At 47.1% G+C, this 12,402-nt stretch overlaps 24 non-coding genes across 24 annotated transcripts; all 24 read right to left on the bottom strand.

Annotated features, from left to right (window-relative positions):
- Window positions 1-62: 62 nt before the first annotated feature.
- Window positions 63-181, bottom strand: LOC147932288 (5S ribosomal RNA). Its single transcript, XR_015575719.1, has one exon. It is a non-coding gene; the product is annotated as a 5S ribosomal RNA (ribosomal RNA).
- Window positions 182-581: 400 nt separating this feature from the next.
- On the bottom strand, window positions 582-700 carry LOC147932287 (5S ribosomal RNA). The gene has a single exon (XR_015576788.1). It is a non-coding gene; the product is annotated as a 5S ribosomal RNA (ribosomal RNA).
- A 395-nt stretch (window positions 701-1,095) lies between these two features.
- Window positions 1,096-1,214, bottom strand: LOC147932286 (5S ribosomal RNA). Its single transcript, XR_015576777.1, has one exon. It is a non-coding gene; the product is annotated as a 5S ribosomal RNA (ribosomal RNA).
- Window positions 1,215-1,609: 395 nt separating this feature from the next.
- LOC147932285 (5S ribosomal RNA) lies at window positions 1,610-1,728 on the bottom strand. The gene has a single exon (XR_015575718.1). It is a non-coding gene; the product is annotated as a 5S ribosomal RNA (ribosomal RNA).
- Window positions 1,729-2,128: 400 nt separating this feature from the next.
- Window positions 2,129-2,247, bottom strand: LOC147932284 (5S ribosomal RNA). Its single transcript, XR_015576765.1, has one exon. It is a non-coding gene; the product is annotated as a 5S ribosomal RNA (ribosomal RNA).
- A 397-nt stretch (window positions 2,248-2,644) lies between these two features.
- On the bottom strand, window positions 2,645-2,763 carry LOC147932283 (5S ribosomal RNA). Its single transcript, XR_015576754.1, has one exon. It is a non-coding gene; the product is annotated as a 5S ribosomal RNA (ribosomal RNA).
- A 395-nt stretch (window positions 2,764-3,158) lies between these two features.
- Window positions 3,159-3,277, bottom strand: LOC147932282 (5S ribosomal RNA). The gene has a single exon (XR_015575717.1). It is a non-coding gene; the product is annotated as a 5S ribosomal RNA (ribosomal RNA).
- A 404-nt stretch (window positions 3,278-3,681) lies between these two features.
- On the bottom strand, window positions 3,682-3,800 carry LOC147932281 (5S ribosomal RNA). Its single transcript, XR_015575734.1, has one exon. It is a non-coding gene; the product is annotated as a 5S ribosomal RNA (ribosomal RNA).
- Window positions 3,801-4,200: 400 nt separating this feature from the next.
- On the bottom strand, window positions 4,201-4,319 carry LOC147932280 (5S ribosomal RNA). The gene has a single exon (XR_015576227.1). It is a non-coding gene; the product is annotated as a 5S ribosomal RNA (ribosomal RNA).
- A 401-nt stretch (window positions 4,320-4,720) lies between these two features.
- On the bottom strand, window positions 4,721-4,839 carry LOC147932279 (5S ribosomal RNA). The gene has a single exon (XR_015576216.1). It is a non-coding gene; the product is annotated as a 5S ribosomal RNA (ribosomal RNA).
- Window positions 4,840-5,239: 400 nt separating this feature from the next.
- LOC147932278 (5S ribosomal RNA) lies at window positions 5,240-5,358 on the bottom strand. The gene has a single exon (XR_015576205.1). It is a non-coding gene; the product is annotated as a 5S ribosomal RNA (ribosomal RNA).
- A 406-nt stretch (window positions 5,359-5,764) lies between these two features.
- On the bottom strand, window positions 5,765-5,883 carry LOC147932277 (5S ribosomal RNA). The gene has a single exon (XR_015575636.1). It is a non-coding gene; the product is annotated as a 5S ribosomal RNA (ribosomal RNA).
- Window positions 5,884-6,282: 399 nt separating this feature from the next.
- LOC147932276 (5S ribosomal RNA) lies at window positions 6,283-6,401 on the bottom strand. The gene has a single exon (XR_015576134.1). It is a non-coding gene; the product is annotated as a 5S ribosomal RNA (ribosomal RNA).
- Window positions 6,402-6,801: 400 nt separating this feature from the next.
- LOC147932275 (5S ribosomal RNA) lies at window positions 6,802-6,920 on the bottom strand. The gene has a single exon (XR_015576194.1). It is a non-coding gene; the product is annotated as a 5S ribosomal RNA (ribosomal RNA).
- A 399-nt stretch (window positions 6,921-7,319) lies between these two features.
- Window positions 7,320-7,438, bottom strand: LOC147932274 (5S ribosomal RNA). The gene has a single exon (XR_015576133.1). It is a non-coding gene; the product is annotated as a 5S ribosomal RNA (ribosomal RNA).
- A 402-nt stretch (window positions 7,439-7,840) lies between these two features.
- LOC147932273 (5S ribosomal RNA) lies at window positions 7,841-7,959 on the bottom strand. The gene has a single exon (XR_015576183.1). It is a non-coding gene; the product is annotated as a 5S ribosomal RNA (ribosomal RNA).
- A 403-nt stretch (window positions 7,960-8,362) lies between these two features.
- LOC147932272 (5S ribosomal RNA) lies at window positions 8,363-8,481 on the bottom strand. The gene has a single exon (XR_015576172.1). It is a non-coding gene; the product is annotated as a 5S ribosomal RNA (ribosomal RNA).
- Window positions 8,482-8,882: 401 nt separating this feature from the next.
- Window positions 8,883-9,001, bottom strand: LOC147932271 (5S ribosomal RNA). Its single transcript, XR_015576161.1, has one exon. It is a non-coding gene; the product is annotated as a 5S ribosomal RNA (ribosomal RNA).
- A 402-nt stretch (window positions 9,002-9,403) lies between these two features.
- LOC147932270 (5S ribosomal RNA) lies at window positions 9,404-9,522 on the bottom strand. The gene has a single exon (XR_015576148.1). It is a non-coding gene; the product is annotated as a 5S ribosomal RNA (ribosomal RNA).
- A 403-nt stretch (window positions 9,523-9,925) lies between these two features.
- LOC147932269 (5S ribosomal RNA) lies at window positions 9,926-10,044 on the bottom strand. The gene has a single exon (XR_015576132.1). It is a non-coding gene; the product is annotated as a 5S ribosomal RNA (ribosomal RNA).
- Window positions 10,045-10,444: 400 nt separating this feature from the next.
- On the bottom strand, window positions 10,445-10,563 carry LOC147932268 (5S ribosomal RNA). Its single transcript, XR_015576137.1, has one exon. It is a non-coding gene; the product is annotated as a 5S ribosomal RNA (ribosomal RNA).
- Window positions 10,564-10,963: 400 nt separating this feature from the next.
- Window positions 10,964-11,082, bottom strand: LOC147932267 (5S ribosomal RNA). The gene has a single exon (XR_015576125.1). It is a non-coding gene; the product is annotated as a 5S ribosomal RNA (ribosomal RNA).
- Window positions 11,083-11,478: 396 nt separating this feature from the next.
- On the bottom strand, window positions 11,479-11,597 carry LOC147932266 (5S ribosomal RNA). Its single transcript, XR_015576114.1, has one exon. It is a non-coding gene; the product is annotated as a 5S ribosomal RNA (ribosomal RNA).
- A 399-nt stretch (window positions 11,598-11,996) lies between these two features.
- LOC147932265 (5S ribosomal RNA) lies at window positions 11,997-12,115 on the bottom strand. Its single transcript, XR_015576743.1, has one exon. It is a non-coding gene; the product is annotated as a 5S ribosomal RNA (ribosomal RNA).
- Between the last annotated feature and the right edge of the window lie 287 nt (window positions 12,116-12,402).

Raw genomic sequence — 12,402 nt, 5'->3', positions numbered from 1 at the left:
GTTCTCTATGTACTATAGTCTTGGGAAACAACCAAAAAAAAAAAAGGGGGGGGGGGGAGGGAGGGAGGCAACACGAGGACTTCCCGGGAGGTCACCCATCCTAGTACTACTCTCGCCCAAGCACGCTTAACTGCGGAGTTCTGATGGGATCCGGTGCATTAGTGCTGGTATGATCGCATCCGTTAGTATATCCCATGCAATCGCATATATACTTTTTTGAAAACTGAATGGATCATTCGATGTGGGTCCCACTTGATATGCGGACCGGTTTAGTCACCTTGGACGTGCTTCCAACGTCCAAAAACAAGTGATAACCATGTCCAAACACTGTTTTGGAGCCGTAACTAATTGTGTCGGGATCACAAAAAAACATCTCAACTGCCTTCAAACGTCAAAATCTGCCCTCGAGAATGGTCCAATGGTACGAAGACCCATTGCCTTACCAGAAGCTCTCTTGGGGCTTTTCAAAAAGGTATTATGGGTTGCGTGGTTCCTCACGGTCTGAAAGTTACGACGTTCTCTATGTACTATAGTCTTGCGAAACAACCAAAAAAAAAAAAAAAGGGGGGGGGGGGGAGGGAGGGATGCAACACGAGGACTTCCCGGGAGGTCACCCATCCTAGTACTACTCTCGCCCAAACACGCTTAACTGCGGAGTTCTGATGGGATCCGGTGCATTAGTGCTGGTATGATCGCATCCGTTAGTATATCCCATGCAATCGCATATATACTTTTTTGAAAACTGAATGGATCATTCGATGTGGGTCCCACTTGATATGCGGACCGGTTTAGTCACCTTGGACGTGCTTCCAACGTCCAAAAACAAGCGATAACCATGTCCAAACACTGTTTTGGAGCCGTAACTAATTGTGTCGGGATCACAAAAAAACATCTCAACTGCCTTCAAACGTCAAAATCTGCCCTCGAGAATGGTCCAATGGTACGAAGACCCATTGCCTTACCAGAAGCTCTCTTGGGGCTTTTCAAAAAGGTATTATGGGTTGCGTGGTTCCTCACGGTCTGAAAGTTACGACGTTCTCTATGTACTATAGTCTTGGGAAACAACCAAAAAAAAAAAAGGGGGGGGGGGAGGGAGGGATGCAACACGAGGACTTCCCGGGAGGTCACCCATCCTAGTACTACTCTCGCCCAAACACGCTTAACTGCGGAGTTCTGATGGGATCCGGTGCATTAGTGCTGGTATGATCGCATCCGTTAGTATATCCCATGCAATCGCATATATACTTTTTTGAAAACTGAATGGATCATTCGATGTGGGTCCCACTTGATATGCGGACCGGTTTAGTCACCTTGGACGTGCTTCCAACGTCCAAAAACAAGCGATAACCATGTCCAAACACTGTTTTGGAGCCGTAACTAATTGTGTCGGGATCACAAAAAAACATCTCAACTGCCTTCAAACGTCAAAATCTGCCCTCGAGAATGGTCCAATGGTACGAAGACCCATTGCCTTACCAGAAGCTCTCTTGGGGCTTTTCAAAAAGGTATTATGGGTTGCGTGGTTCCTCACGGTCTGAAAGTTACGACGTTCTCTATGTACTATAGTCTTGGGAAACAACCAAAAAAAAAAAAGGGGGGGGGGGAGGGAGGGAGGCAACACGAGGACTTCCCGGGAGGTCACCCATCCTAGTACTACTCTCGCCCAAGCACGCTTAACTGCGGAGTTCTGATGGGATCCGGTGCATTAGTGCTGGTATGATCGCATCCGTTAGTATATCCCATGCAATCGCATATATACTTTTTTGAAAACTGAATGGATCATTCGATGTGGGTCCCACTTGATATGCGGACCGGTTTAGTCACCTTGGACGTGCTTCCAACGTCCAAAAACAAGCGATAACCATGTCCAAACACTGTTTTGGAGCCGTAACTAATTGTGTCGGGATCACAAAAAAACATCTCAACTGCCTTCAAACGTCAAAATCTGCCCTCGAGAATGGTCCAATGGTACGAAGACCCATTGCCTTACCAGAAGCTCTCTTGGGGCTTTTCAAAAAGGTATTATGGGTTGCGTGGTTCCTCACGGTCTGAAAGTTACGACGTTCTCTATGTACTATAGTCTTGCGAAACAACCAAAAAAAAAAAAAAAGGGGGGGGGGGGGAGGGAGGGATGCAACACGAGGACTTCCCGGGAGGTCACCCATCCTAGTACTACTCTCGCCCAAACACGCTTAACTGCGGAGTTCTGATGGGATCCGGTGCATTAGTGCTGGTATGATCGCATCCGTTAGTATATCCCATGCAATCGCATATATACTTTTTTGAAAACTGAATGGATCATTCGATGTGGGTCCCACTTGATATGCGGACCGGTTTAGTCACCTTGGACGTGCTTCCAACGTCCAAAAACAAGCGATAACCATGTCCAAACACTGTTTTGGAGCCGTAACTAATTGTGTCGGGATCACAAAAAAACATCTCAACTGCCTTCAAACGTCAAAATCTGCCCTCGAGAATGGTCCAATGGTACGAAGACCCATTGCCTTACCAGAAGCTCTCTTGGGGCTTTTCAAAAAGGTATTATGGGTTGCGTGGTTCCTCACGGTCTGAAAGTTACGACGTTCTCTATGTACTATAGTCTTGGGAAACAACCAAAAAAAAAAAAGGGGGGGGGGGGGAGGGAGGGATGCAACACGAGGACTTCCCGGGAGGTCACCCATCCTAGTACTACTCTCGCCCAAACACGCTTAACTGCGGAGTTCTGATGGGATCCGGTGCATTAGTGCTGGTATGATCGCATCCGTTAGTATATCCCATGCAATCGCATATATACTTTTTTGAAAACTGAATGGATCATTCGATGTGGGTCCCACTTGATATGCGGACCGGTTTAGTCACCTTGGACGTGCTTCCAACGTCCAAAAACAAGCGATAACCATGTCCAAACACTGTTTTGGAGCCGTAACTAATTGTGTCGGGATCACAAAAAAACATCTCAACTGCCTTCAAACGTCAAAATCTGCCCTCGAGAATGGTCCAATGGTACGAAGACCCATTGCCTTACCAGAAGCTCTCTTGGGGCTTTTCAAAAAGGTATTATGGGTTGCGTGGTTCCTCACGGTCTGAAAGTTACGACGTTCTCTATGTACTATAGTCTTGGGAAACAACCAAAAAAAAAAAAGGGGGGGGGGGAGGGAGGGAGGCAACACGAGGACTTCCCGGGAGGTCACCCATCCTAGTACTACTCTCGCCCAAGCACGCTTAACTGCGGAGTTCTGATGGGATCCGGTGCATTAGTGCTGGTATGATCGCATCCGTTAGTATATCCCATGCAATCGCATATATACTTTTTTGAAAACTGAATGGATCATTCGATGTGGGTCCCACTTGATATGCGGACCGGTTTAGTCACCTTGGACGTGCTTCCAACGTCCAAAAACAAGCGATAACCATGTCCAAACACTGTTTTGGAGCCGTAACTAATTGTGTCGGGATCACAAAAAAACATCTCAACTGCCTTCAAACGTCAAAATCTGCCCTCGAGAATGGTCCAATGGTACGAAGACCCATTGCCTTACCAGAAGCTCTCTTGGGGCTTTTCAAAAAGGTATTATGGGTTGCGTGGTTCCTCACGGTCTGAAAGTTACGACGTTCTCTATGTACTATAGTCTTGCGAAACAACCAAAAAAAAAAAAAAAGGGGGGGGGGGGGGGGGAGGGAGGGATGCAACACGAGGACTTCCCGGGAGGTCACCCATCCTAGTACTACTCTCGCCCAAGCTCGCTTAACTGCGGAGTTCTGATGGGATCCGGTGCATTAGTGCTGGTATGATCGCATCCGTTAGTATATCCCATGCAATCGCATATATACTTTTTTGAAAACTGAATGGATCATTCGATGTGGGTCCCACTTGATATGCGGACCGGTTTAGTCACCTTGGACGTGCTTCCAACGTCCAAAAACAAGCGATAACCATGTCCAAACACTGTTTTGGAGCCGTAACTAATTGTGTCGGGATCACAAAAAAACATCTCAACTGCCTTCAAACGTCAAAATCTGCCCTCGAGAATGGTCCAATGGTACGAAGACCCATTGCCTTACCAGAAGCTCTCTTGGGGCTTTTCAAAAAGGTATTATGGGTTGCGTGGTTCCTCACGGTCTGAAAGTTACGACGTTCTCTATGTACTATAGTCTTGCGAAACAACCAAAAAAAAAAAAAAGGGGGGGGGGGGGGAGGGAGGGATGCAACACGAGGACTTCCCGGGAGGTCACCCATCCTAGTACTACTCTCGCCCAAGCACGCTTAACTGCGGAGTTCTGATGGGATCCGGTGCATTAGTGCTGGTATGATCGCATCCGTTAGTATATCCCATGCAATCGCATATATACTTTTTTGAAAACTGAATGGATCATTCGATGTGGGTCCCACTTGATATGCGGACCGGTTTAGTCACCTTGGACGTGCTTCCAACGTCCAAAAACAAGCGATAACCATGTCCAAACACTGTTTTGGAGCCGTAACTAATTGTGTCGGGATCACAAAAAAACATCTCAACTGCCTTCAAACGTCAAAATCTGCCCTCGAGAATGGTCCAATGGTACGAAGACCCATTGCCTTACCAGAAGCTCTCTTGGGGCTTTTCAAAAAGGTATTATGGGTTGCGTGGTTCCTCACGGTCTGAAAGTTACGACGTTCTCTATGTACTATAGTCTTGCGAAACAACCAAAAAAAAAAAAAGGGGGGGGGGGGGGGGAGGGAGGGATGCAACACGAGGACTTCCCGGGAGGTCACCCATCCTAGTACTACTCTCGCCCAAGCACGCTTAACTGCGGAGTTCTGATGGGATCCGGTGCATTAGTGCTGGTATGATCGCATCCGTTAGTATATCCCATGCAATCGCATATATACTTTTTTGAAAACTGAATGGATCATTCGATGTGGGTCCCACTTGATATGCGGACCGGTTTAGTCACCTTGGACGTGCTTCCAACGTCCAAAAACAAGCGATAACCATGTCCAAACACTGTTTTGGAGCCGTAACTAATTGTGTCGGGATCACAAAAAAACATCTCAACTGCCTTCAAACGTCAAAATCTGCCCTCGAGAATGGTCCAATGGTACGAAGACCCATTGCCTTACCAGAAGCTCTCTTGGGGCTTTTCAAAAAGGTATTATGGGTTGCGTGGTTCCTCACGGTCTGAAAGTTACGACGTTCTCTATGTACTATAGTCTTGCGAAACAACCAAAAAAAAAAAAAGGGGGGGGGGGGGGGAGGGAGGGATGCAACACGAGGACTTCCCGGGAGGTCACCCATCCTAGTACTACTCTCGCCCAAGCACGCTTAACTGCGGAGTTCTGATGGGATCCGGTGCATTAGTGCTGGTATGATCGCATCCGTTAGTATATCCCATGCAATCGCATATATACTTTTTTGAAAACTGAATGGATCATTCGATGTGGGTCCCACTTGATATGCGGACCGGTTTAGTCACCTTGGACGTGCTTCCAACGTCCAAAAACAAGCGATAACCATGTCCAAACACTGTTTTGGAGCCGTAACTAATTGTGTCGGGATCACAAAAAAACATCTCAACTGCCTTCAAACGTCAAAATCTGCCCTCGAGAATGGTCCAATGGTACGAAGACCCATTGCCTTACCAGAAGCTCTCTTGGGGCTTTTCAAAAAGGTATTATGGGTTGCGTGGTTCCTCACGGTCTGAAAGTTACGACGTTCTCTATGTACTATAGTCTTGCGAAACAACCAAAAAAAAAAAAAAAGGGGGGGGGGGGGGGGGGGAGGGAGGGATGCAACACGAGGACTTCCCGGGAGGTCACCCATCCTAGTACTACTCTCGCCCAAGCACGCTTAACTGCGGAGTTCTGATGGGATCCGGTGCATTAGTGCTGGTATGATCGCATCTGTTAGTATATCCCATGCAATCGCATATATACTTTTTTGAAAACTGAATGGATCATTCGATGTGGGTCCCACTTGATATGCGGACCGGTTTAGTCACCTTGGACGTGCTTCCAACGTCCAAAAACAAGCGATAACCATGTCCAAACACTGTTTTGGAGCCGTAACTAATTGTGTCGGGATCACAAAAAAACATCTCAACTGCCTTCAAACGTCAAAATCTGCCCTCGAGAATGGTCCAATGGTACGAAGACCCATTGCCTTACCAGAAGCTCTCTTGGGGCTTTTCAAAAAGGTATTATGGGTTGCGTGGTTCCTCACGGTCTGAAAGTTACGACGTTCTCTATGTACTATAGTCTTGCGAAACAACCAAAAAAAAAAAAAAAGGGGGGGGGGGGAGGGAGGGATGCAACACGAGGACTTCCCGGGAGGTCACCCATCCTAGTACTACTCTCGCCCAAGCAAGCTTAACTGCAGAGTTCTGATGGGATCCGGTGCATTAGTGCTGGTATGATCGCATCCGTTAGTATATCCCATGCAATCGCATATATACTTTTTTGAAAACTGAATGGATCATTCGATGTGGGTCCCACTTGATATGCGGACCGGTTTAGTCACCTTGGACGTGCTTCCAACGTCCAAAAACAAGTGATAACCATGTCCAAACACTGTTTTGGAGCCGTAACTAATTGTGTCGGGATCACAAAAAAACATCTCAACTGCCTTCAAACGTCAAAATCTGCCCTCGAGAATGGTCCAATGGTACGAAGACCCATTGCCTTACCAGAAGCTCTCTTGGGGCTTTTCAAAAAGGTATTATGGGTTGCGTGGTTCCTCACGGTCTGAAAGTTACGACGTTCTCTATGTACTATAGTCTTGCGAAACAACCAAAAAAAAAAAAAGGGGGGGGGGGGGGGAGGGAGGGATGCAACACGAGGACTTCCCGGGAGGTCACCCATCCTAGTACTACTCTCGCCCAAGCACGCTTAACTGCGGAGTTCTGATGGGATCCGGTGCATTAGTGCTGGTATGATCGCATCCGTTAGTATATCCCATGCAATCGCATATATACTTTTTTGAAAACTGAATGGATCATTCGATGTGGGTCCCACTTGATATGCGGACCGGTTTAGTCACCTTGGACGTGCTTCCAACGTCCAAAAACAAGCGATAACCATGTCCAAACACTGTTTTGGAGCCGTAACTAATTGTGTCGGGATCACAAAAAAACATCTCAACTGCCTTCAAACGTCAAAATCTGCCCTCGAGAATGGTCCAATGGTACGAAGACCCATTGCCTTACCAGAAGCTCTCTTGGGGCTTTTCAAAAAGGTATTATGGGTTGCGTGGTTCCTCACGGTCTGAAAGTTACGACGTTCTCTATGTACTATAGTCTTGCGAAACAACCAAAAAAAAAAAAAAAGGGGGGGGGGGGAGGGAGGGATGCAACACGAGGACTTCCCGGGAGGTCACCCATCCTAGTACTACTCTCGCCCAAGCAAGCTTAACTGCAGAGTTCTGATGGGATCCGGTGCATTAGTGCTGGTATGATCGCATCCGTTAGTATATCCCATGCAATCGCATATATACTTTTTTGAAAACTGAATGGATCATTCGATGTGGGTCCCACTTGATATGCGGACCGGTTTAGTCACCTTGGACGTGCTTCCAACGTCCAAAAACAAGTGATAACCATGTCCAAACACTGTTTTGGAGCCGTAACTAATTGTGTCGGGATCACAAAAAAACATCTCAACTGCCTTCAAACGTCAAAATCTGCCCTCGAGAATGGTCCAATGGTACGAAGACCCATTGCCTTACCAGAAGCTCTCTTGGGGCTTTTCAAAAAGGTATTATGGGTTGCGTGGTTCCTCACGGTCTGAAAGTTACGACGTTCTCTATGTACTATAGTCTTGCGAAACAACCAAAAAAAAAAAAAGGGGGGGGGGGGGGGGGAGGGAGGGATGCAACACGAGGACTTCCCGGGAGGTCACCCATCCTAGTACTACTCTCGCCCAAGCACGCTTAACTGCGGAGTTCTGATGGGATCCGGTGCATTAGTGCTGGTATGATCGCATCCGTTAGTATATCCCATGCAATCGCATATATACTTTTTTGAAAACTGAATGGATCATTCGATGTGGGTCCCACTTGATATGCGGACCGGTTTAGTCACCTTGGACGTGCTTCCAACGTCCAAAAACAAGCGATAACCATGTCCAAACACTGTTTTGGAGCCGTAACTAATTGTGTCGGGATCACAAAAAAACATCTCAACTGCCTTCAAACGTCAAAATCTGCCCTCGAGAATGGTCCAATGGTACGAAGACCCATTGCCTTACCAGAAGCTCTCTTGGGGCTTTTCAAAAAGGTATTATGGGTTGCGTGGTTCCTCACGGTCTGAAAGTTACGACGTTCTCTATGTACTATAGTCTTGCGAAACAACCAAAAAAAAAAAAAAAGGGGGGGGGGGGGGGGAGGGAGGGATGCAACACGAGGACTTCCCGGGAGGTCACCCATCCTAGTACTACTCTCGCCCAAGCACGCTTAACTGCGGAGTTCTGATGGGATCCGGTGCATTAGTGCTGGTATGATCGCATCCGTTAGTATATCCCATGCAATCGCATATATACTTTTTTGAAAACTGAATGGATCATTCGATGTGGGTCCCACTTGATATGCGGACCGGTTTAGTCACCTTGGACGTGCTTCCAACGTCCAAAAACAAGCGATAACCATGTCCAAACACTGTTTTGGAGCCGTAACTAATTGTGTCGGGATCACAAAAAAACATCTCAACTGCCTTCAAACGTCAAAATCTGCCCTCGAGAATGGTCCAATGGTACGAAGACCCATTGCCTTACCAGAAGCTCTCTTGGGGCTTTTCAAAAAGGTATTATGGGTTGCGTGGTTCCTCACGGTCTGAAAGTTACGACGTTCTCTATGTACTATAGTCTTGCGAAACAACCAAAAAAAAAAAAAAAGGGGGGGGGGGGGGAGGGAGGGATGCAACACGAGGACTTCCCGGGAGGTCACCCATCCTAGTACTACTCTCGCCCAAGCACGCTTAACTGCGGAGTTCTGATGGGATCCGGTGCATTAGTGCTGGTATGATCGCATCCGTTAGTATATCCCATGCAATCGCATATATACTTTTTTGAAAACTGAATGGATCATTCGATGTGGGTCCCACTTGATATGCGGACCGGTTTAGTCACCTTGGACGTGCTTCCAACGTCCAAAAACAAGCGATAACCATGTCCAAACACTGTTTTGGAGCCGTAACTAATTGTGTCGGGATCACAAAAAAACATCTCAACTGCCTTCAAACGTCAAAATCTGCCCTCGAGAATGGTCCAATGGTACGAAGACCCATTGCCTTACCAGAAGCTCTCTTGGGGCTTTTCAAAAAGGTATTATGGGTTGCGTGGTTCCTCACGGTCTGAAAGTTACGACGTTCTCTATGTACTATAGTCTTGCGAAACAACCAAAAAAAAAAAAAAAGGGGGGGTGGGGGGGAGGGAGGGATGCAACACGAGGACTTCCCGGGAGGTCACCCATCCTAGTACTACTCTCGCCCAAGCACGCTTAACTGCGGAGTTCTGATGGGATCCGGTGCATTAGTGCTGGTATGATCGCATCCGTTAGTATATCCCATGCAATCGCATATATACTTTTTTGAAAACTGAATGGATCATTCGATGTGGGTCCCACTTGATATGCGGACCGGTTTAGTCACCTTGGACGTGCTTCCAACGTCCAAAAACAAGTGATAACCATGTCCAAACACTGTTTTGGAGCCGTAACTAATTGTGTCGGGATCACAAAAAAACATCTCAACTGCCTTCAAACGTCAAAATCTGCCCTCGAGAATGGTCCAATGGTACGAAGACCCATTGCCTTACCAGAAGCTCTCTTGGGGCTTTTCAAAAAGGTATTATGGGTTGCGTGGTTCCTCACGGTCTGAAAGTTACGACGTTCTCTATGTACTATAGTCTTGCGAAACAACCAAAAAAAAAAAAAGGGGGGGGGGGGGGGGGGAGGGAGGGATGCAACACGAGGACTTCCCGGGAGGTCACCCATCCTAGTACTACTCTCGCCCAAGCAAGCTTAACTGCAGAGTTCTGATGGGATCCGGTGCATTAGTGCTGGTATGATCGCATCCGTTAGTATATCCCATGCAATCGCATATATACTTTTTTGAAAACTGAATGGATCATTCGATGTGGGTCCCACTTGATATGCGGACCGGTTTAGTCACCTTGGACGTGCTTCCAACGTCCAAAAACAAGTGATAACCATGTCCAAACACTGTTTTGGAGCCGTAACTAATTGTGTCGGGATCACAAAAAAACATCTCAACTGCCTTCAAACGTCAAAATCTGCCCTCGAGAATGGTCCAATGGTACGAAGACCCATTGCCTTACCAGAAGCTCTCTTGGGGCTTTTCAAAAAGGTATTATGGGTTGCGTGGTTCCTCACGGTCTGAAAGTTACGACGTTCTCTATGTACTATAGTCTTGCGAAACAACCAAAAAAAAAAAAAGGGGGGGGGGAGGGGAGGGAGGGATGCAACACGAGGACTTCCCGGGAGGTCACCCATCCTAGTACTACTCTCGCCCAAGCACGCTTAACTGCGGAGTTCTGATGGGATCCGGTGCATTAGTGCTGGTATGATCGCATCCGTTAGTATATCCCATGCAATCGCATATATACTTTTTTGAAAACTGAATGGATCATTCGATGTGGGTCCCACTTGATATGCGGACCGGTTTAGTCACCTTGGACGTGCTTCCAACGTCCAAAAACAAGCGATAACCATGTCCAAACACTGTTTTGGAGCCGTAACTAATTGTGTCGGGATCACAAAAAAACATCTCAACTGCCTTCAAACGTCAAAATCTGCCCTCGAGAATGGTCCAATGGTACGAAGACCCATTGCGTTACCAGAAGCTCTCTTGGGGCTTTTCAAAAAGGTATTATGGGTTGCGTGGTTCCTCACGGTCTGAAAGTTACGACGTTCTCTATGTACTATAGTCTTGCGAAACAACCAAAAAAAAAAAAAGGGGGGGGGGGGGGGAGGGAGGGATGCAACACGAGGACTTCCCGGGAGGTCACCCATCCTAGTACTACTCTCGCCCAAGCACGCTTAACTGCGGAGTTCTGATGGGATCCGGTGCATTAGTGCTGGTATGATCGCATCCGTTAGTATATCCCATGCAATCGCATATATACTTTTTTGAAAACTGAATGGATCATTCGATGTGGGTCCCACTTGATATGCGGACCGGTTTAGTCACCTTGGACGTGCTTCCAACGTCCAAAAACAAGCGATAACCATGTCCAAACACTGTTTTGGAGCCGTAACTAATTGTGTCGGGATCACAAAAAAACATCTCAACTGCCTTCAAACGTCAAAATCTGCCCTCGAGAATGGTCCAATGGAACGAAGACCCATTGCCTTACCAGAAGCTCTCTTGGGGCTTTTCAAAAAGGTATTATGGGTTGCGTGGTTCCTCACGGTCTGAAAGTTACGACGTTCTCTATGTACTATAGTCTTGGGAAACAACCAAAAAAAAAAAAGGGGGGGGGGGGAGGGAGGGATGCAACACGAGGACTTCCCGGGAGGTCACCCATCCTAGTACTACTCTCGCCCAAGCACGCTTAACTGCGGAGTTCTGATGGGATCCGGTGCATTAGTGCTGGTATGATCGCATCCGTTAGTATATCCCATGCAATCGCATATATACTTTTTTGAAAACTGAATGGATCATTCGATGTGGGTCCCACTTGATATGCGGACCGGTTTAGTCACCTTGGACGTGCTTCCAACGTCCAAAAACAAGCGATAACCATGTCCAAACACTGTTTTGGAGCCGTAACTAATTGTGTCGGGATCACAAAAAAACATCTCAACTGCCTTCAAACGTCAAAATCTGCCCTCGAGAATGGTCCAATGGTACGAAGACCCATTGCGTTACCAAAAGCTCTCTTGGGGCTTTTCAAAAAGGTATTATGGGTTGCGTGGTTCCTCACGGTCTGAAAGTTACGACGTTCTCTATGTACTATAGTCTTGCGAAACAACCAAAAAAAAAAAAAGGGGGGGGGGGGGGAGGGAGGGATGCAACACGAGGACTTCCCGGGAGGTCACCCATCCTAGTACTACTCTCGCCCAAACACGCTTAACTGCGGAGTTCTGATGGGATCCGGTGCATTAGTGCTGGTATGATCGCATCCGTTAGTATATCCCATGCAATCGCATATATACTTTTTTGAAAACTGAATGGATCATTCGATGTGGGTCCCACTTGATATGCGGACCGGTTTAGTCACCTTGGACGTGCTTCCAACGTCCAAAAACAAGCGATAACCATGTCCAAACACTGTTTTGGAGCCGTAACTAATTGTGTCGGGATCACAAAAAAACATCTCAACTGCCTTCAAACGTCAAAATCTGCCCTCGAGAATGGTCCAATGGTACGAAGACCCATTGCCTTACCAGAAGCTCTCTTGGGGCTTTTCAA

The sequence above is a fragment of the Camelina sativa genome, chromosome 12 (assembly GCF_030686135.1).
Source record: "Camelina sativa cultivar CO46 ecotype springtype chromosome 12, ASM3068613v1".
NCBI classification, from domain to species: domain Eukaryota; kingdom Viridiplantae; phylum Streptophyta; class Magnoliopsida; order Brassicales; family Brassicaceae; genus Camelina; species Camelina sativa.
This window is presented reverse-complemented; position numbering and strand designations above follow the sequence as displayed.